This window comes from Emys orbicularis, chromosome 6 (genome assembly GCF_028017835.1).
Source record: "Emys orbicularis isolate rEmyOrb1 chromosome 6, rEmyOrb1.hap1, whole genome shotgun sequence".
NCBI lineage: Eukaryota > Metazoa > Chordata > Testudines > Emydidae > Emys > Emys orbicularis.
In genome coordinates, this window is record NC_088688.1 from 102754331 (window position 1) to 102776525 (window position 22195).

The window sequence follows — 22195 nt, forward strand, 5'->3', positions numbered from 1 at the left end:
TTTGCTAGGATGAATGGGCCCTAGTACTTATAATGCATCCTTTAACGCTGACAACTACAGTAAAAAAAGAAATCTTTATTAGAACTGGCAGAAAGTAAAGGCCAAATACTCCAGGCATAAAGGCCTAGAGTACAAAGGTACTTAGGCTCCTAAGACCCAGTTTTAAGCATCACTGCAACCCACAAAACTCCCACTCGGGTGCTGCCTAACTCTGTAGGCACCTACATTTTTGCAGTAAAAATTCTCTAGGTGTTTAACTTTCAGCCACTGGACAGGTACACTGCTGCCCCACTCTGGGAACCTCTCTCCTACCTAAATCCCAGAGCAATCCACAAACTAGGGGAAGATAAATCTTTGTCCACCTAACTTGTGTGTGGGGCCCCAATCCTGTAGGTGTGCTTTAGAGGCCACCTACCCTCTCAGGTCCCATTCAAAATCTCTCTGGAGAAGGAGTAGGAGATGGTAGTGGTAAAGAGTAATTGGAGCAGGGGGTCTGGACCCTGGTCTCTCACCTCCCAGGTGGCCTAACCACCAGGCTACAGAGTCATTCCCCCGCTCATTCTCTCTCTGGCCCAAAGACCCTAAATATTTATACACAATGGAAATGCTTCAACAGGAGAGGTTGGAGGAACCACAAATCAGAATATCCCATAGCTCAGTGGTCAGAGATTCTCCTCAGTGGTGTGGGACATGCCTGTTAAAATCCTCTTTTCGCGTCATGCAGAGAGCAGATTTGAACCTGGGTTTCCCACATCCCAGGGAGTGTTCTAACCACTGGGTTAAAATATGTAAGGCAGGCAGCACCAGCTCCTCCTCCAGCTGTTTTGTATGAAATGAGGCAAGCACCTAACTCATTTCCACAAGACATGACTTAGGCACTTAAGCCGCCTGACTCCAGGAGAGGGGTTCCCAGCTGTGAATGACAAGCAAAACTAGGTGCCTCCCTGCAGCCTGGTTTTAGGCATTTCTCTCTGTGAGAGGGGCAGGGCTTAAGAAATCCCCATCCTCATCATCTCCCATTAGTTAGGCACTGTAATGTTCATCATCACAATATCTAAGTCTCTTTGTGGATCAGGGCCTAAGTCAATATAGTGGTTATAAGAAAAAAAAATACACACACACACACACACACACACACAAACACACACCATTACACGCCCCTATCTTTACGTTCTTTCTAAATGACCACTCAAGGGGCAGTGCAAAGAAGAGACCATGCATAACCTTGCCTTGGAACTTTTGATCCTTCAAGTCTATTTCTCTTTTGATGACAAGCCTTTTGTGTCACACTTTGCAGAACCCTTCCCCCCAAAAAAGTGATTGGCAAAATTAATGCTGGTATATATTCCACCACTGCACTACCCATCTGAAAAGGGTTTTGCGCTAGCCTGGTAACCAATAAGAGAATGGCTCCTGTCAGAGCTGTGCAGCCAGAAGGCCCAGAAGAGTATTATGAATAAGCCCCCCTCTGGTCTGATGCTCTGGCATACTCATGACTGGACTTCCTCAGAATTGGGAGGCCACATGCTCTACCTCTTCCAAGGCAAACTTCTCCCATCTGAGGGATGGATCCATTGGAAACTCAGCAAGATCCACCTCACAGAGTGTGTTAGGCCTCTATCCCCTCATATGGGTTTCAGTAGGAATGTACAATGTTGCCTTTAATTTGGTTAATAGATTTGCTCTTGCATGACATGAACCTAAGCTATTATTTTAGTAAACAAAATTTGTTTAGGTATTGGATATGATATTATCCCTTAGCAGATGCTACATGATAAACATCAGGTAACCACACATTCCAACTACATGCATCCTTTCATTGTATAATGGCCATGAGTGAAACATACTATGGCCCTGCCAGAAGAGGGAGGATCCTTGTGTGTGCCTCTTTACATATCAATAGCCAGAATGCTCCTGCTGCTCAGAGTTACTTCACAGCAATTTTGGTATCTGGAAAAAATGAAAGGTCTGGGTATGTTGTCTATAGATTGAGCTATTTAACACAAAGTGAATGGCAAAATATAATGAAGAAGGTATTTAAGCACATGGATGGGGGTAGCTTATTCACTAGTCACACATCTCAGTTTCAAGTTTCTGGGTTGTTTGTCACCCACAACATATTTTTATGACTGATGCTTGGAAAATATGCTCTGTACTTTATCATCAACCAGAATGTCTTGCTGTCTTAATGAACTCTTGGCACCTGATCCTGCTTCCATTGACTCCCATGGTGCAGAACCAGACCTTCCATCTTTTAACTGATTTTCTATCTTGTGCTATGTTCCCTTAATTTTGTCTTTTATACAATTTGAAGGTTCTTTGGTGTTGACATATCTACCCAGTGGAGGTTACTGATAAGAGTAACTCCAGATCATATTCTGTAATTTAATAGCTTAAATACTTTTCCTTAAATACCTTTCAGGTCTCTTCAACTGTTGGAGCCGCTTCTCACTGGCTGCCATGTTGAGAGCAGGAAACTCATTAGTCATTCTTCAAACTGGCTGCAAAAATCAAACTAATGAATAATATTCAGGCTGTTATTGGTGACTAGTTTTTATTTCCTCCCTTGATCCCATTCTACAAACCCTGGATGGTCTCCCTTTTTAAACTGAGCGTATCTTATTCTCTCCCATTCACACTGCCAAGATCTCTGTTTTTACCATTTGTCATTTTATATTTCCAATGGGACTTTGCTGACCAGGTTAAGGCAAAACTATGGATGTTTTATCCGATTCTAAAGGATATCAAACTAGTTACTCTGGATTTTATTTTTTAATTTAGAAAGAGAAGAATATGCTTCTTTTACAATTAAAAGTTTTTAATTTTCTAGTTTTAAACTAGCTAGCAGTTTCCAAGGCTAGAGGCTACTTTATTCCTTTGACGTTGGCTAGTGAGGATCCTTGGAACATAAATATATGCTATAAGCCAATAATTCTGCCAGCCTTTCTACTGCTTTTGAGGGTATCTCAGTGCTGTCAAACAGAAGGGTAATGGGAATTAGAAGGAGGGAAAAAAACAGCAATAAAAATATAAATCACAAAAGGAAGGAAATCCATTTGGTCCTTGGCTGAAAAGACACCGCTCAACTAATCCATGCTGAGTGGAATCCAATACTCCTGTATATAATCCTGTACTCGTGGAAGAAAATTAAAGTTTAATGCAATAACGGCTGACACAAATCACTTTTGTTGCCCAGAAGCAGATTAAAGAATAGTTAAAATCATACAAATCTAATTTCTCTCTCTTTTTTTTTACTTTATTCTTTAACATCTTGATTCTTTAATCCGTAGCATCAGTTTCTGATTATTAAACATATATTACCAATTTAAGTGAGATTTTTTTATTTGGAGGATGGCGGGAGAGGACAATGACAACCAAGAAATTATTTTTGCTCAAATGGTACGTTAAAGCTCTTTCAAAATCCATACATTTTTCATAGGCTGATATAGGTCCTTGCCTATAATCAATCTGTGTCCCAGGGACTTTAAAAATAAGCATAAAGGCAATGGAATACCATCAGTCATAACTGGTCTATTGCATCCCACCCGCTATTATGTAGGTTTGTTTCTGTGTAATATATTTGAGTTCTGCCAGCTATGGGACCTATTGGGGGTCTCTGTTAAAGATAAAAAGGAACATGGTTATGGTTATCCTCCATCCCTATTACTGTAGCCATAAACTACAACCATTACCACTTCCTTTCTAGAGCAAACTTGACTAAAGAAACAGCTGAGAGCATATGCCAGGCATATTCTATTCTACACCATATGTTCCTCTGTGCCAGAAAGGGAAATCACTTATCTGGAAGTTTGATCAGACTAAAACTCTCTTTTTATCCTTGCACTTAAATAGTATCAGATTTTTTCATTTCCCTCCCCATCTCAAAATAAAACAAAAACAAAAACAAAAACTGGTTTTCACTGGTCCAGACTCTAATAAAATGAATATGGGAAACCTTCCCTAATACCCATATGGTAGTGGTGGTACAACATGACTGCAGGCTCAGCAGGAGCTCATGCAGAAGCAATAATGGAAGTTGTGCAGTTATCAGTTTCCTGTGGAGTTGTAAGGTGGGCTGGGAAGTTTGTGAAAAAAGCTCCTTGGGATAAGTGGGATGCATAATTTCAGTCTCATTTTACCCTTCCTCCAGATTTTGCAGTAGCCCCTCAGCAGGGCTGGTATTCATGGATAGAGAAGGGGAGAGCTATTGTTGTGAAGGGTTGGAGATGAGGATACATTATACAGTATACATTGCACTAAACATGCAAGTATTCCCCATCGCAGTCATCACAGAGTCAGTATATTAACATAGGCGCTGTCCTCCCAGGATGAGGCTTCCAGGGGAAGCAGCTGGCCTGGAGAGGCTGCCATGGAGGAGTGGGGAAGTCAAGATTCTTTGTGTGGGGACTCTCTGTATGAATGTCCTTGTCTTTGGTAGGTATCGCTGGATCCTCAGGTTTGGGTGTCTGAGCAACCTGTTTGTTCCACAGAGGCAACTCCACAGGAATAATTCATAGGGAACCACATCAAAGCAACTTCAGAGCTGCTGATCTACAGGGACATGCTGGGGTAAAAAGGGGGATGTAGTCAGGGCTTCCCTGTGCATCAGTGATACCAAGCTGCCATATTGGGTCTCTGGAACAGTTGGCAGCTGGTGCATGTCAGAACAGCTTGAAGGCTGCTCTGACATGTGCTAGAAAATTGGCCCTGTACACAGATGGACCAGCATCAGTGAAGCAATAAGGTGGCTTATGGTCACCTTCGTACCAACCCATTTTCCCTCCTAAATTTCATAGTGCACTCCTTAGCCACATTCGAAGCTCCGGGCCTCTTCCTTTTCTTTGGTTTCTGACTGACTGTTGCCTTTACCCGTTTTTCAGTTGGGCACTGCTCTGTATTTCAGCATATGGTTCAGATTTGTTACAACTTGTTACAGCATGCCCACAGAACTTAAATGAAGTCACCCCATGCACTGTTATGAGGGAAGGTCCTTACTAATCATTTTATAGTTTGTTGCAACATACGTAAGAGACTTGGACAATTCTAAAAAACATGGGGATCTCAGAGGCTTATTTCCCTTCTTTCTGTCTCCTTGACCTGCCTAATCAACCAGAAGAGCACTGCACCTGCATCTTTTGTTACCTTTTTTAAAAAATTGTCATCTGTTCTGATTATTTGAATTCAGCAGTGGCAAGACTCAGTGAATTGAGTGCCACTGAATATGTAAGTTAGTTCACAGCTGGTTGTTCTGGCTTCCTATGCAAACTGGAAAAAGTATTAAATGTACTTATAGAGGGTGGTTATTTTTTTTAATCCCTTTGCAGCCTGCCAGGTTTAAACTGCAGATGTCATCACCATGAATGCAGTAGCTGAATCCAACAGGTGGGGTAATAAACCCTGACGTTTCCAGCTAGTTTAATTGTACTGGATGGGATGGGATACCTTTCAGTACAAACATGGTTTTACTTGATGTCAGTGACAAGGCCATGGACCTATTTTTCTACTATGTATCCACATGATCCATGGTGTAAAGTTCCCACCTACAATATACTTTATGACCTTTCAGGTGATGAAACCTCTGACCTATATCATTCTTATCTTTGCTGGTTCAGCTGCTGGGTGGTGACAACCAGCTAGACTCCATGTCGGATCTAACTGTGATTTACTGTGTATTAGAATTGAAGTGTTAGCATGATATTCCTGTCCACCAAACCCTAAAGGGCTTTGGTAGTGGTATTGCAGCTCTCTGGAGGAAATTGCAACATCCAGGGATTTGTTATGAGCCTAGTGCCGAGGCAGTTCATAAATCTAAGTACAACATGACATCAACATGACTGGCTCGGAGTCTTTTTCCTTTTGGCCCTTCCATATGACAATTTCATCAGCTGTCTTTCTGACTGCCCTGTATGATGCACAAAAACCTCTGACAACAGGAAACATCTCCAGTTTTAGTTAAAATATTTGTATTTTTAAAAAAATGACTAAGTTGAAAAAATTGAATAATTAAAAGAGCAGAAATACTAAAAACAGGCCCAAGTTATTTCCTCATGTACACCACTGAAAATTCAGAGAAAATCTGTTGATTTTAATTGACCTTTTCTGCATCTACAGTAGTGTAACTGTGAGCAAAATTTCACTCAAATCTTGAATTTTTTTCATTTTTTTCTTTTAATGTGATTTAAAAAATAGGTGATTCATTGTAAAGTAAGAGTAGACCTGAGTGAGGGTAAGCGTAATAGAACTATTAAATAACTAAGGGGTTTGCTCCCTTGTACAAAATTAACAACACCAGATTTAATTATTATTAAAAGGAAAATTCATTCAGAAATCATTTATAGATACTTGGATTCCAAGGCCAGCAGGGAGCATTGTGATCATCCAGTCTGACCTCCTGTGTAACACAGGTCATAGAACTTCCCCAAAATAATTCTTAGGGCAGATCTTTTTGAACATCCAAACTTGATTCAAAAATGGTCAGTGATAGAGAATCCACCAGGATCCTTAGTAAATTGTTCTAATGGTTAATTACTCTCACCATTATAAATATATGCCTTGTTTCCAGTCTGAAGTCTAGCTTCAACTTCCAGCTATTGGATCATGTTATATCTTTCTCTGCCAGATTGAAAAGTCCATTATCAAATATTTGTTCCCCATGTAGGTACTTATAGACTGTGATTAAGTCACCACCTAAAAAAAAAAAGAGATCAGGTTAAGATAAGATTATTTTTCCTGAAGAGAAGAGCTCCTTAAGTCTACCACTATAATGCATGTTTTCTAATCCTTTAATCATTCTTGTAGCTCTTCTCTGAACCCTCTCTAATTTATTAACATCCTTCTTGAATTGTGACCCCAGAACTGGACACAGTATTTCAGCAGCAGTACCAAATACAGAGGTAACATAACCTTTCTACTCCTGCTTCAGAGTTCCCTGTTTATCCATCCCAGAATTTCATTAGCCTTTTTGATGCAGCATTACACTGGGAACTCATGTTCAGCTGATTATCTCCCATGACCCCCCAAATCCTTTTCAGAGTCACTGCTTCCCAGCAACAGTCCCAATCCTGTAAGTATCACCTACATTATTTGTTCCTAGTTGCAGACATTTTACATTTAGCCATACTGTAATGCATATTGTTGGCTTGCACGCAGCTTACCAAGTGATCCAGATCACTCTGTATCCATTATTTGTCCTCTTCATTATTTACCATGCCTCCAATTTTTCTGTCATCTCCAAACTTTATCAATGATCATTTTAGGCCAAGTCATGGATATTAACTAATAGAGCCAAGAACCAATCCCTGTGAGACTCCACTAGAAACACATCTGTTCGATAATGATTCAATTGCATTTTGAGGCCCACCAGTTATCAACTTTTTAATCCATTTCATGTGTGCCATATTAATTTTATATCATTCTAGTTTTTAATCTAAATGTTGAGCAGTACTGAGTCAAATGCCTTACAGAAGTCCAAGTATATTACATCAACTATTACCTTTATCAACTGTAAAGGAGTTGATGACTCTTTTAGGGAAAACACCAGTAAGGAATTATTTGTGCATGAACTAGAGACCAGATGAACTCAGGACACGCCACTATTTCCCAAATACACCTGCCTTTCCCCAGGACACTCCAAGCAGTATGAGAGTAGGATGAGGGGGTACTGTGGGGTGGGGTAGCAGGGGTTAATTACATGCTCAGAAATAGATGTCAGACTTACTGGCAAGCCTCCAAAAAGTGCTGTTTTCAACAGTAACTTCTCTGGGACCAAGCCTCTTTAGGGGAGGGGGAAAAAAGATTTTTGAGGCAGATTCTCAGCTGATGTAAATCCACGTAACTCCATTGACTTAAATGGCATTATATTGATTTATGTCAGCAGAGAATCTAGCCCCTTTGAATTTGGCAGTTGTAGGCAACATGAATTTCACTGTCTGTTCAGATTTGGGATACTGGCATAAGGAAGCTGTCTCTTTTTTTAAAAATACAACCTTGGTTGTCTCTGGAAACATTATCTTGAAATAAAGCACATATAAAAAGGTAAATAAAGTTACAGACATGTGTGTGTCTGATGAGAAGTTTGCAGCCAGTTCGTAATTAATGAACTGGTTAAATTCCTTCAGGCTTATTATTTTTTGCAACTTGGCTGATCAGGTGAAAGTCTCCTTCTAAGTGACTCACCTTTGTACAACTAATGCTTTTTTCCTTCTAGCTTTAAATCTCCTGCCAAGATATAAGTGCAACTCCTACTGAAGCAAGGTGACACTGAGTACCTTTCCCAGACCTATGGAAGAGCTCTGTGTAGCTCAAGAGCTTGTCTCTCTCACCAGCAGAAGTTGGTCCAGTAAAAGATATTACCTCACCGAACTTTTCTCTGTAATATCCTGGGACCGACACAACTACAGCAACACTGCATAAATCAGTTCAGGACATTTTATTTAATGGCTGCTCTACTAGACCATTAATTAATTTGAAATTAGTCATTCTTATAAAAACGAAGGGTGAAATTCTGACCCCATTGATGTGAATCCCATTGTCTTCAGTGGGGCCACCATTTCACCTTCAGTTTCTTGCCCGTATAGTTGTGAAGAAAAACTTTGAAAATGTGAACCAAGGTTAAATTGATGCAGATGTTTTCCTGAGGCTATGTGTACACTACAGGGACTGTAGGGGCATAGCTACAGTGCCATAGCTACGCTAGCATAAACCCATAGTGTATATGCGGCCTACAGAGACAAAAGGGTTTTTTCTGTCACTGGAGAAACACCATCTCTTCCCCCCACCCCTGAGCAATGGTAGCTAGATTGATGGAAGCATTTTCCCTACACCGGGGGTTAGGTCAGCATAGTTACGGTGCTCAGTGGTGTGGATTTTTCCTGAGCACCATAGCTATGTCAAGCTAAATTCTGAGTGTAGGTCAGGCCTGAGTCTGGAGGCAGCCTAAAACAATAGTTCTATGAACAGCTCCATTCATGTCAACGGTGTTACCAGATTTGCCTGTTACTTTGGGGTATGCTCATTTATTTAGGTTACTCTTCGGGGGGGGGGGGGGTTCTGTAATTCTATCAATGTACTGCTTGTGTCACATGTGTTTTCATATGGAGCTCTACTTCTCCCTTATGCAAGTCCCCTCCCAATGGCGCTATCCTGCAGAACCTAGGTTACCTAGGGCTGGGTTCCTCCAGCCCCAGAACCGGATGAACACACCCACACATACATTAACAGAGCAAGTCTGAGTGGACCGGATCAAGCAGCACTTTCAAGCTGCCCCCCCCTTATGTGGCCCTGGGCTCAATGGACTGGGTCAAGCAGCACTTTCAAGCTGTCCCAGATTCAGCACGTCCCTATCCCCACATTCACATCACAATTGTACTGGCAGTAACCTACTTGATGAGCAAACCCCACAGTATTTTGGGCGCTGCAGGGATCTTTAGCTTAGGTAAAAGAAGCATTGCTGCAGAGTAAATGGGGGAAGCTAAAAACACAAAAGAGTAAAGTTCAACGAGAGAAAGAGAAGCAACCAGCTTAACCATAAAAGTTATGTATTGAATAATAGTGATAACTACACAAGGAGGGCTAAACCAACATAACATACATTATTAAAGGTTAATACCTAAGGTACAAAGGAAAACAGAGAGAGAGAGAAAGAGGGGGGATCTCACCCACTCCATGAGGCTTGAACTGGTCAGGGTTCCCAGGTGATGGTGGTAGCTCAGGGTCCTGAGTGCTGGAGACAGGCAGAGCCCCCAGCACGATCAGTCAGGAGAAGATGGAGTCCCAATGGAACTGATGCATAGTTTGGATCCAAGCATCAGAACACTTACTTGAACATAGGTAGGGTTTTTTTTTTTGTAGAGAAACAATAATGGTTCAAGGGAGAACAGTAGATTTGTTTCTGGGTAAACTGATGACTCAAGGGTTTTCTTTAGGCTAGACAATAGGTGCTGATCACTCTTGGCTATGGGTGGTGGTTTCTTCCAGGGAGCTCACAATGCAACTAGGCTGCTTCAGTATTTTGGATATCAATCAAGGATTCATTACTAGAATTGGTCTGATAACTGCTGAGCTGGGTGTGGGCAGGCGTAGGTTCATTAACATCTGGAGCAGAGATTCCTATGATGCAGTGCTTCCCTGCTTTTCTGGTCCCAGAGTTCAGTGCGGTTCTCTGTTCTTCATTCTGTATGCTAATCCCTGTCCCATCTTTCATGCAGATGAGGCTAGGGGAGTTGTCTCTGCTCTCCATTCTGTATGCTAATGGAGATGTCTTAATCTTGTCACCTTTGTCAGGAGGAGTCTAGGTGTGTCTCCCAATGCCCTTCACTGCTCTCTGCAAGTCTTTTCTCTGATAGGTCTTGGTTCAAGCAGAGACCGGTGGGGGCAGGGGGTGGGGTGTCCCTCATGAGTCAGACAGGCCAGACATTGCGCCCTGGTTCCCCCAAAACACAGAGCTGACTGGTATCAACGGGTAGCAACTGTGAAAGGTATCAGTTTAATTGTCAACTAATCCAACTAATGTGCTTATCCTACAATCCCAAAGTGCCTCCCACAACTCCCCAGCTTCCAAAAACCTCAGCTATCTTCTACCAAGCTGTCAAAACTGCCAGCTTCCCCCGACAACTTCTGTGATGTAATTTCGTGCTGTCAGCTTAAAAATCTACAGAGTATTAAAAACTGAAAAGGGGGGTGGGGACATTGTAAAATACATTGAATTTCCTATCAAAATAAACAGGAACTGCTGTAATTATCACAGGATTTATTTTAATATTTAATTCATTAAAATTAATGAGGCAGCATGGTCTAATGGATAGGGCACCAGATTGGGAATCGTGTTACCTACGTTCTATTCCCAGCTCCATCACTGACCAGTTATGTGACCTTGAACAAGTCACTTCATCTCTCTGCTTCTGTTTTCTCTCCCACCATTGGTCTGTTATGTCTAAATTGTACACTTTATGGCAGCAGGGACAGTCTCATGTTGTGTATTTGTATAGTGCCTAGCACAGTGGGTCCATGATTTCTGTGGGGGCCTCTAGGCAATACTGTAATCCAAATAAATAATGAAATATTCAATTCTGTCATTTAAAGGAAGCCGGCACACCAAAATGCCCTGGAGCCCAGGATCCTTGCCATGGAATTTACATAAGTGGATGGGGCTTAGACTGTAGTAGATACAACCAGAGCTTGCTGGAATACTGTGTGGAAAACAAGAATCAACACGTTTCAAGTTTCCTGGCAGTACAAAATGTAAATATATGGTCCACATTTTGCAACTGTACTGCAATAGGCAGAATACAAGAGTGTTCTATTCTCTTCTATTCCATATAGGTTCTTACACATCGCTCATCACCATAGTATCTGAGCTGCTGAGTGTTGAGGGTAGTGTGGGTGGCTGATTTCACACCAGGTTTGTACAGTCCTGAAGGCAGTGCACCATACTTGTAGTGAACACAGAGAGCCACCCATCTGCCACTTTGATGACCCCCAAACTTCCCTTTATGGCAAATGCCACAAAAAGGATTGGCTTTAGAGTATTGGTTTCATTGTTGCACAGGATTTAGGGGTGCATAGAACTGTGACAGGACACACAATCAATGCTATTAGAAATCCCATGTGGTAAAACTAAAGCATAACATTTAACAAAATGACAGATTAAACTGCCACCCCTGTTCTCACAATACGTTGCAGCACTGAAAAATAAAAGCTTCAACCAGCCCTTCCAATATGAGGCACACAATGGAACACACTGTTTGACACTGGAGACTACGGGAGCGTGGCAGCACCTGCTGTTCAGAACTACTCAAGTACTGTTAAATTGCCTGTTTCTCACAGGTATTTTTGGTCACTAATCCCATGCCAAAAACTCATTTTAACTATCTAGCAGATAAAATATTAGCTGGCAAGGGATGTGGAAAATAAATAAGGACATTGTTTTACATGCAGTGTAGTTGTAGCCCTGTCAGTCCCAAGATAAGAGAGAGAAAAGGTGGGTGAAGTAATATCTTTTATTGGATCAACTTCTATTGGTAAGAGAGACATTGTTTTACATGTCTTGTGTGCTGTATTCCATCTACTCTAATTGCATTGTGTTCTCCTCTCTAATTTACAGATATAATACAAACATTCCCAACTCATTCTGCAAATTCTACTGGGTTATTTCTTGGCTCTAACCTTGAATCTGTATTTTTTTGTAGGACTACTCCCATGGACTGGAATGGATTTGGTATATGTCTGAAATGTATAATTGTTACACCTTATTTCAAGAGTATTTTTAATGAGGATAACAGAATATATGTTTGTGGTGTCTATTTTAACTAGGTCACTAGGTTTAGGTCAGACATACTGCTACAGTCAAGCAAACAAAAATTATCTACCCTTTTAGCCCATTGGTAATGTTAAGGAAAATATTATTTGAATGATCTCTTTCTAAATAATGCTTTTAAATTATATTGGCATCATCTTCCTCATAGTTAAAGCACATAATCAGTTCCACTATTGGTGCAAAAGAGATATACTATTTGGCATAAATCCTCTATTTGGTTGGAATATTCAAAGGATTCTAAGGGTGCCCAATTCCCATTGGATTTCCTATTGAATGGCTTCTTTGAAAATCCCAGTCTTTATCTACAGGTACATAGCAAAGGCAATTGCAGAATGAATTTCCCTAAACACTTGTCTTAATAATGTACCTTAGCCTTAAACTAAGGAAACAACTTTTAAGAGTTAGAGGATTAGTTTAGGCCAGGTCTACACTAAGAGAGCTTTGCCGGTATAGCTATACCTGTATATTATGCCAGCAAAATGTTCCTATTGTACACACAATTTATATCAGCAAAACTGTACTTTTTGCCAGCATAGCTTATTCCAGTCCCCCTCACACCATCCCCCAACAAAATAATTAGTTTCTAGGCTGATTCAGCCCTTGTTTTCTCTGTTGGGATTGTCTACAGGCATGCCAGTTGGGATGAGGTTGATAATGATCCACTACAAACTGAACTAAGGCCACTACAAGCCACCCAGGAGCCATCAGATGACAACAACATTTGGTCTACCACCAAACTGGCGCACAGAGTGGGTGACCTAAAAATGAAAGAGCTTGTATCTTATTATCAGCCCCTAGGCCACCCAGTCTTCCAAATTCCTGTGTTCAGTTTATACATCAACCACAACATCTTGATCTAGACTGAAATATGGCAAAAGGTCAAATGCTTAAAGGAAGCCTAAGCTCTGAATACAAGATGCGTGCACAGTTACTGCAGTAGAGAGACACAAATAACTGAACTCACTCCAACCCTCCCTTCGGCCTTCTCTTCCATTTACTTTTGATTTCCCCCCCCCTTTTTTGGCATTTACACACACACACACACACACACACACACACACGCACTCTAACCACCCAAAAGTAAAAACCAGGGCCAATGGGAACAGTGATTTCCTCTCCAAGGGCAGAATTTAGCCCAAGGTACCTGTAAATTAATTATTATTATTATTTTTAAAAAGCCCTTCTCTGCTGGGGTGGGGGGACCCTGAAAATCAGAGAAAGAAAATTCAAATCAAATGTATTCCACCCAGCTTAACCCAAATTTTGCATAGAAACCTTACTCATGAGTTATGAATATTTATGCCAAATTTCATGTTGGTATTAACAATCTATTTGTAAACCCTATGAAATAAGGCCTCCCAGCTATAGGATTACCATAAAACATTTTAAATTAAGGGCCTGATCGTACTCCCATGGAAATCATGGGGAGTTTTGTTTTTGGGCCCATTGGGAACAGGATAGGGCCCAAACCTGTTACAATAGACATTTCTGTGCATTGCTTTCTTTGTGTGCAATATGCACGGTTATGAATGGCTCTTTTAAAGCTTGATTGATAGGTCAGAACATGCCTCGCTTGTTACTACATAAATGAGCCACAAGGCTGACGGAATTCCAAAGAAAACAATCTCTTATTGAAAGTCTGCTTAACACGGCACTATTTAGAACAGCTCGGTTTAGCAGGCCTCTGTTCACAGAAGCAAGGACAGGGAGACAAAGAAAATTACAAGTCCATAGATCTCAGGCAAAAGCCATCACTAGACCATCTCAGAGATGAGCTCTGACCAGTAAACAACAAGACAATAGAGTAAATATGTTAATGGTGCAGTATATGTGATGGACATGAGAATAGAAGCTGAGTGCTATCACATCACTTAAAATGTATTATTAATCAAGGACATTTACCCTGCTTCACCTGGCACCAGCATACTTTAGGTAATGAAAAAAAAAAAAAACTAAATTCTGTGACTCAACTAATACTAGATTCATAGATTCCAAGGCCAGAAGAGACCATTGTGATCATCTAGTCCAACTTTCTTTAGAACACAGCCCATAGAATTTCCCCACAATAATTCCTAGAGCATATATTTTAGAAAAACATCCAATCTTGATTTTAAAATTGCCAGTGATGGAGAATCCACCAGAACCCTTGGTAAATTGTTCCAATGATTAATTACTCTCACCATTAAAAATGTATACCTTATTTCCATTCTGAAATTGTCTAGCTTCAGCTTCCAGCCATTGAAACATGTTATATCTTTCTCTGCTAGATTGAAAAGCTCATTGTTAACTATTCAGTCCCCATCTATATACTTGTAGTTAAGTTCTTATATTGCACTTCCTATCAGTAGATCTCAAAGTGCTTTACAAGAGAGGCCATTATCCTTATCTTCACTTTACAGATGGGGAGGTACAAAGAGGTGGCATTTCTTGACAAAGATCACCAAGCAGGCCAACAGTGAAGCTAGGAATAGAACCTGGGTCTCCTGTTTCCCAGGACAGGGCTTGATACCCCTTGGACATCCTGCCTTCCAACAAACACAAGCTTTATTAACTCATGGGCAAAATCCTGTAGTCATTATTCAGGCAAAACACAACTGAAATTAATGAGAGCGGAGCCTGAGTAAAGACTACAGGATTTGACCATTTCAGCCATATCCTCTCTTCCCTGAGCAGAGTCAGAGCAAATAGACTTGATGTTATTTTCTCCATGCCAGGTGGTGTGCTTGTGTGGGAGAGCAGAATTATCCTCCCTTTCACCAAGAACAGAATGCCAGCATAGCCATCCCATTAAGCAAAACCCAGCCAAGTATTGCAGCTCCTGAGATGGGTTTGGAAGACTTCTGGATTCATTGCCCCATTCCTACCCCCATGGTAGTGAGAATGGAGTCCCAAAGGCCACTGCTCAACAGTGCAGGCAGTTACAAATCCTCCTGGCAAGGACTCTTTGCCCTTTCCCAGTGCACAGCAGAAGCCTATCTGTTAAGCTCCCATTGTGACCACACAGCAGGGACAGGACCTTAGGGCTACATCGTTAATTCTAAACAAGGTACCAGACCTGCTATCAGTCTAGCATTGCATCCATTGATCTCTGTATTTTAACATTAAATTGCGATGTTCTATTAGAAAGATGGATATTATTGTAAGTTCTCCAGATATAAAACTATCTAATCAAGTGGGAAATGCATTTAGCAATTTAGAAAAAGGTAGTTTACTGTATAAGACACATAAGAGTTGAGATTTATTAAGTAATATTATTCGCATGATTGTAGTGCTCTATTATTCTTACATTGTCAGACAATCTGCAGAAATTTGTTCTGCTTCAGGCAATTCTTACCCTTACTATACAACTGTTGTTATGTACATTTTTCTCATTATGATAAGTACTTTGATCTCTCAGCAAACGTTCAGCATTTTATAAACTCTAACATAAAACTCACATAGAGTAAAGTGATGACTAAAAAGATCTTAACAATCATAACTGCACTTCTCAGATAACCCTAAAATACACAATGGAAAAATAAGGCGGGGTGAGGGGGAAGAGAGAAATACTTTGATTGTCAGTAGTGTTTTACAATCTTAAACATCAGATTATTTTCTCCTTCACAGTAAAGTCCCTTTAAGATCAAATTTTTATAGTCATCAGAAACCTGGGTCAACTAAAATACTTCCCTTCAGAATGAAAAGCACCTTGTATAATTTAGAACTGCTCTTTCAAGGGGCACTAACTGTGATCCACTTTAATGAGAGCACATCTAGCCAATTATAAGACATGAATGTATAAACCCTTTATTTTATATGCCTTTGACAGAATGAAACTTACACTCTGAAGAGGGTTATCAATTAAAAATACACAATTTATTAAGATTTATTGTTAGCTATAGGTTGGGTCTTTCTATTAATACAGTAGATGTATCTTTTCACAGAGCAGAGTCCCACATTGTGGCCAAGACATGGATGTGTGAGGTCTTTTAAATAATTAGAAAGCAGCCCAGTAGTGCAGTCATTCATTCTTTCATTCATTTTCTTTCCCTTTCTGAGAAAGGGTAAAAGCATTATTTCCCATGGCAACGTATGAAAATTAGATTTGCCCAGTTTAGGCAGGAATCCCAGAATTAAAGCAGTTTTCTAAAAAATAAAACTTATGGCAAGGTGGCATATAAACTGGACAATCATGCAAAAGACCCAGTGCTGGGGAAAAGATGTGACCTCTCGGGATTTACAGGCTAGTAGGGGCTGGGCTTACTAGAGACAAGTTGTCACACTTGCCCTTTGAAGAAAAAGGTTCCTCCCTCCTTCTCCTTTCTCTCCCCTCAGCGCCTCTCTGTCTAGTGTTAGCACCCTCTGTAGGTAAAATTACTATACTGTGGTTCAGACAGAATTGCTTTTCTGTTGAGAGGCCCAGGGAAGGACAATAAATGAGGTGGAAGAGAAACATAACGTAGAACGTGTGTGGGAGGTGGAGGGGGAAATAAAATAAAATGAAGAATAGGCAGGAAAGAAATCTATATCTTCAAGTGCGGGGGGATAAAATCACCTCTCAAATGAAAGGAATATGAGGGTTTTATCATTTCACCTATTTTGCTCTGCAGATGGAGACAGACTGGCTGCTGGCACAGATTGGGGCAGGGAAAAGAATAATCTGAATACCAAACATCATAGAACAAAACAGGAAAGAAATCGCCTTCTTCTGAAGTTATAATGGTTACAAGAGAGACCTTCTGACTTTATAAATTACTGTTTGCAGAGGCACCATAGTGATTCACTTTGTTTCTAGTGGCAGTTGCCTTCCTAACTACAGAAGGTAAAGGAACAAGATGAAAAAAAAAAGAGAGAGAGAGAAATGCCCATCAAGTGACCAGATAGCAAGTGTAAAAAATTGAGATGGGCAGGGGGTGGAATAGGTTGCCTATATAAGACAAAGCCCCTAATATCGGGACATCTGGTCACCCTAAATGCCCATGAAATCAAGACTTCTGGGCTAAACACCACAGACTGGAACGCATTGTTTGTGATACCATATGAAATTGGCAGATAAGGCACAAATTCTGCCCTCAGACCTATGCTGATTTCAATGGGTATCTGAGAGCAAAATCTCACCATTAATATTTAAAACTGGGCAGAAAAAGGGAGAAACCATGACTTGACAACATTTTGCCAAACCATTTAGAGAATTATTTAGGATAACTTGCCATGTACAGTGGTCAGTTCAAAAATATGCTGATATAAATGAATACAGTTACCTCTGTATTTGTGGTATTCCTTTGATTTCTAAAAAACAGATATAGGGATTGTATAGGGAATACTGCAAATATTGAGAATCTTATTAATTTAACTAAGGACAAACGGACAGGTTTTTAAGGGCAAGCATTGTAGAATACAAGTAATTAAAAAAAGTCAACCTGTGTCCAATGTTACGACTCAGTACAGATCTCCTATCTCCTACAAGGACATACTCTGGTAATCTCAGATGCAATTTGCAAATGCTGACTTTTTAATGGCAACCACTGTAAACATTCTCTTAATAAATGCTGATGTGATATTTCAAACAAACAGACTGGACTCAATATAATTCCATTATATAAATATAGGGATAGGGTGCATAAGAGATAGATAAATAATATTCAGTGTGATGGATGTGATTCTGTGTATTGTGCTAAACCACAAGGTCTTTCCCCAGCTCCAGAATCTCTATTTATTATCATAATCCTCTTACTGTACTTGTCATTGGTGTTATCTTCATTCTCTGTATCTCTCTGAAGACCTGCTGTGACCTTGGTTAGTTAAGTTTTTAGTTTGTTTGCTTTAGTAAGACTACTAAAAATGCTCCCATTTGTCACCACTAAAAAAAGGCAACTTTTGCCAGCAGATACTGCAAGTCTTTCCTTTCTAAAAACAGAGAAAAAAAAATGAAATCTCAGATACCACTATCTAATAGTAGCCGGCAAATACTGACTTCCTACTGGCAACCACTCTGAACTATCCGATAGAGGGATTGAGTTTTAATTAATGTTTATACAATACCTTGAGTATCTTGGATCGTAGGTACTATAGATACAGTAAGTTCACAGTATTTTTCTCTAAACAGCTCTGTGGAGTGTTTCTATAATTGCTACACTTTAATTGTAGATGCCTCCTCTTTTAAAAAAAAAAAAGGGTATTAAACGAAAAATGGACTTAGTTAATTCAGGAAGCTTCAGGGTTTTCGGAAAATGTAATTATAGCCTACCTGTGAGTAAATAGTGCGTGTGCAAGTAACATTTTAAAACTAATTTAATTTAAAAAAAACAACAACAACAACCCTACTATATTGAAACTAGTGGAAACACATTTCTGTTTATTCACAGGACACAAACAACATACAATAAGCACTCAGCACAAGTTTCTTCTCACTGCCCTGTCCATATATTTCACTGAGACTTGGAAAACCATCTCTAAGACCGGGAGAGCAGTTCATGACCCACTCATATAAAGAGTTCGCCTGGGTGTCATCAGCTGCCATGGTGGTTTTTGACAATATGGTCATTTGTCCACTAGGATCTGACCAGCTCATTTAACAAAATAGGCAGCAAGATAGTAACATTTGTTCACAGCTAACCTGGGCTGGACTCATACTGGTGCCTTAGAAGTGGAAGACTATCGCATTACCAAAGTTAGAGTAATCGAGTAAGCAATCGACACGCCACAAACCAGTTTGGCACCATTACCCAAATTATCAGTCCGGAAGGTAGTATTAGCAATAGTGATACGGCCTTCATTTTCTGCTAACATCCCTCTGGGGAGCATCCAGCTTCCAGGAGGGATACCAGAGAAAGTGAATATGGGCAAAGTCCTTGCCAGCATATAAGGAAATTACGGAGATTGCTGCAGGTTTCTGGCTTGTCACATGCAATGTAGTATAAAAGGGAAACAAGAAACATCTTTCATTAGATACATAACACAAGAAAACTATTATACACTATTGTGGGGCCACAGAACCTGCAGTAATACTAAATACGGATGTTGTCACCTACACGTATTTATGTTTCTGGCTTATACTTGATAACATCTAAATTAATAGAGCCAGATCCTAGGCTCCCTATCTGGCTGTTTAGCACTGCTCAGGCAGGACAAAGTAGTGAAAACGCTCCCCTAAGAGGGCAGCTGGGGATTCCATTGGCATAGGAAAACCCTAGGTGGCAGAAAGCCAAGGTAGCTAATTCTGCACCACTCACTGCTAATGTCGCCCCTCCAGCATAGAGACATGTTGGAAGCAGGCCAAAAACAGAAGTCGTTGCCCATTCCCTGAACTGTCAATGTAACTTAAAAGCAGGATCCAGTACTGAGGGATCAGCTGGTCCCAGTACTGGGGGAGGAGAAAGGTGGTCTAGAGCCACATTCCTTCCTCACTAAGATCCTATAATAAGGGCAGCTTGACCAGACCAGTTGATCTGGTCCATAATTTGTAAATGCAACTGTGACACATGTAGAACCACTTCTGGATGTAGGCAGACCCTATTTGGCCCAATGAGGGTTAAATTATAAAGCTGCACTTAAACAACAAACTTGATGTTAATTTCGTATGCGCCACTACAATAGAATTTGATCTTCAGTATGCACATTTTGACTGTAGACAGATGCATACATTGATATAAATCACACTTCAGCACTTAAACTGCTAAGAACAACAACAGAACATACAACAGATTTACACACTCCTGGGTAATCCTCCAGGCTTGTCCCTGCTGAAAAGCCAGTCTATATCAGAAGCAACCACAAACATGGCAAACAAATTCTTGGAATTGAGTGGACGTCAACTATTTTAATTCATGCAGGGGAAAGGTATGTTTTGTTTAACAATCTTTCTTCTCTGAGAAGGTGGTATACTCCCCCCACCCCCCAATAAAGTAAAAACTTGAAATTTTAAATTGCCCTGATATAGCCACTAAAACCCCCAAAACAAACAACAACAAATGGCTGTCAGCATTGGCTTGCATTTGAATCTAGGTGGGGCTCCTCTCTGAACCCTAAATGGAAACATTATTTTTTCCTCCACTAGAAGCCATCATCACTCTTTCAACAAAAGGAAGGTCACACCATCTTTCACAAAAGATTTGCCTGCTTGTAATTACTGCCTGCAGTGTACAGACAAATGCAATCTTTTAAAATGCTAACTGTGTTATACTTATACCCAAGGGATCCAATGGTACAAATGTAATGTGGCCTAACCAGTTTGTCTTAGCAAGACCTTACAGTGCTGATTTGAAACAGCTGAACTAAATCAACAGTTACCTTGAGCCAGAGGCCTTTGGAGAGCAATTAGAGTCAAAGCTTGGGTTTTGAACCCAATATGCTCTGTCAGTCTCAATGATTTGTGTTTGTTGTACTCAGCCTCATTTCCTGCATGAAATACAAGGCTGTATAAAGAGGAAAAATTCCCAAGATTAAAAAATATTTGACCTCAGTGCATTTGCAAGCATGAAAGTACACATGTCTAAATGACCATTTTGGTTTGTAGTACAAAGTTCTATTGATGTTGGCAGGCTGAGCTTCCCTGTCTCAAAGCCACATGAATGGTTTCAAGTTTCAGCCAAAAAAATGTTTTCCACATGCTTTAGTGTGGGCCAATTTACACAGCAGATTTTGCAGAGACTGTGGCCAAGTGCTTCATAAAGAGCTGCCTTCTTTGGGATCAGGGAAACCACAACAGACACATTGCTAATACAATCTAATTATCTGCTTGAATATTTTTCCAGATGTATTCAATGTCTAAAAATACTGCAGTAAAAAAGGTATTTGGCTCCTTGGACTAAAACAGTGGCATAAAGAACCTGTTTTTCTAGAGGGAAAGTTATAACAATGTAATTCTACAACTGTGTTTAAATCAAACAAAACAGAACACCCTGAGGGTAGGCTATTTGATGCTTCATGTTTGAATTATCCTCTGAAATGAAAACATGACCGAAAGGGGTTACTCCTTTCCATGAAGAGATGCAGTTCATAATTGGGAGTTAACTTCCCTCATTTGTGGTTCATAATTTGATTTTGGGTTGGTCAATTTAATACATAGTGAAGATTTATTTATTTATTTATTTACTTACTGGAACCAGTTGAAATACTTAATGTATCAGACGTTATGGTATGTAAAGCTGTGGCATGAGTAAATTTCCTCTCCATCACTGAAACTTGTGACAGGTAGTTCGTTCATTGCTACAAATCCCAGGCCTATGTGCAAATAGGAAGTGGTTGGTTTTCATTAAGTCTTTCTGGGTTGCCTATTGCTTTATTTCAGTGGAAATTTTTTTTTTAATGCAAAATAGGGGGGGGGGGGAACTGTCACAAAATTGGGGTATTTTATTAATTTGGGATCTGATCACCCTGTGGGATTTTGGGCTTATTTTTGGTTTTGGTCAAGATATCTAAATGGAAAGATTGAACTGAAATCCACTGGAGTTGGATTTGTTAATGCTAGTGTTTTCCCATTATGCACTATATAATTTACATTTCCATATAAAGTCCAGATCTTGCAGCTAATTGTTTTTAGAATCCCAAGAAGATGTATATTTAATAAGGATGTACATAACTGGACTTCGATGAAGGAGAAAATCTGTCAACATAAAAATAATGAGAGGATTTTTTAATTACTAAAAGGAGATTTTAAAGATATAATGAAAATCAATGTTTTAAACTATTAAACTTTTCCTCAATCAATAAGAAAAAATATCTACAACATACTGGAAAAGCAGTACATTAGAGCAGTGACATACCATTGCTATTTTGGCTATTCTCAGTCACAACCACAAAACCACTGCGAACAATATTCCTAATTTCCATCATGCACCGCTAGGGTGGGCAGTGGTGCCAAGGTAATAGGGTTTTAAAACAGGCTGGATCTGAAGCTGTGGC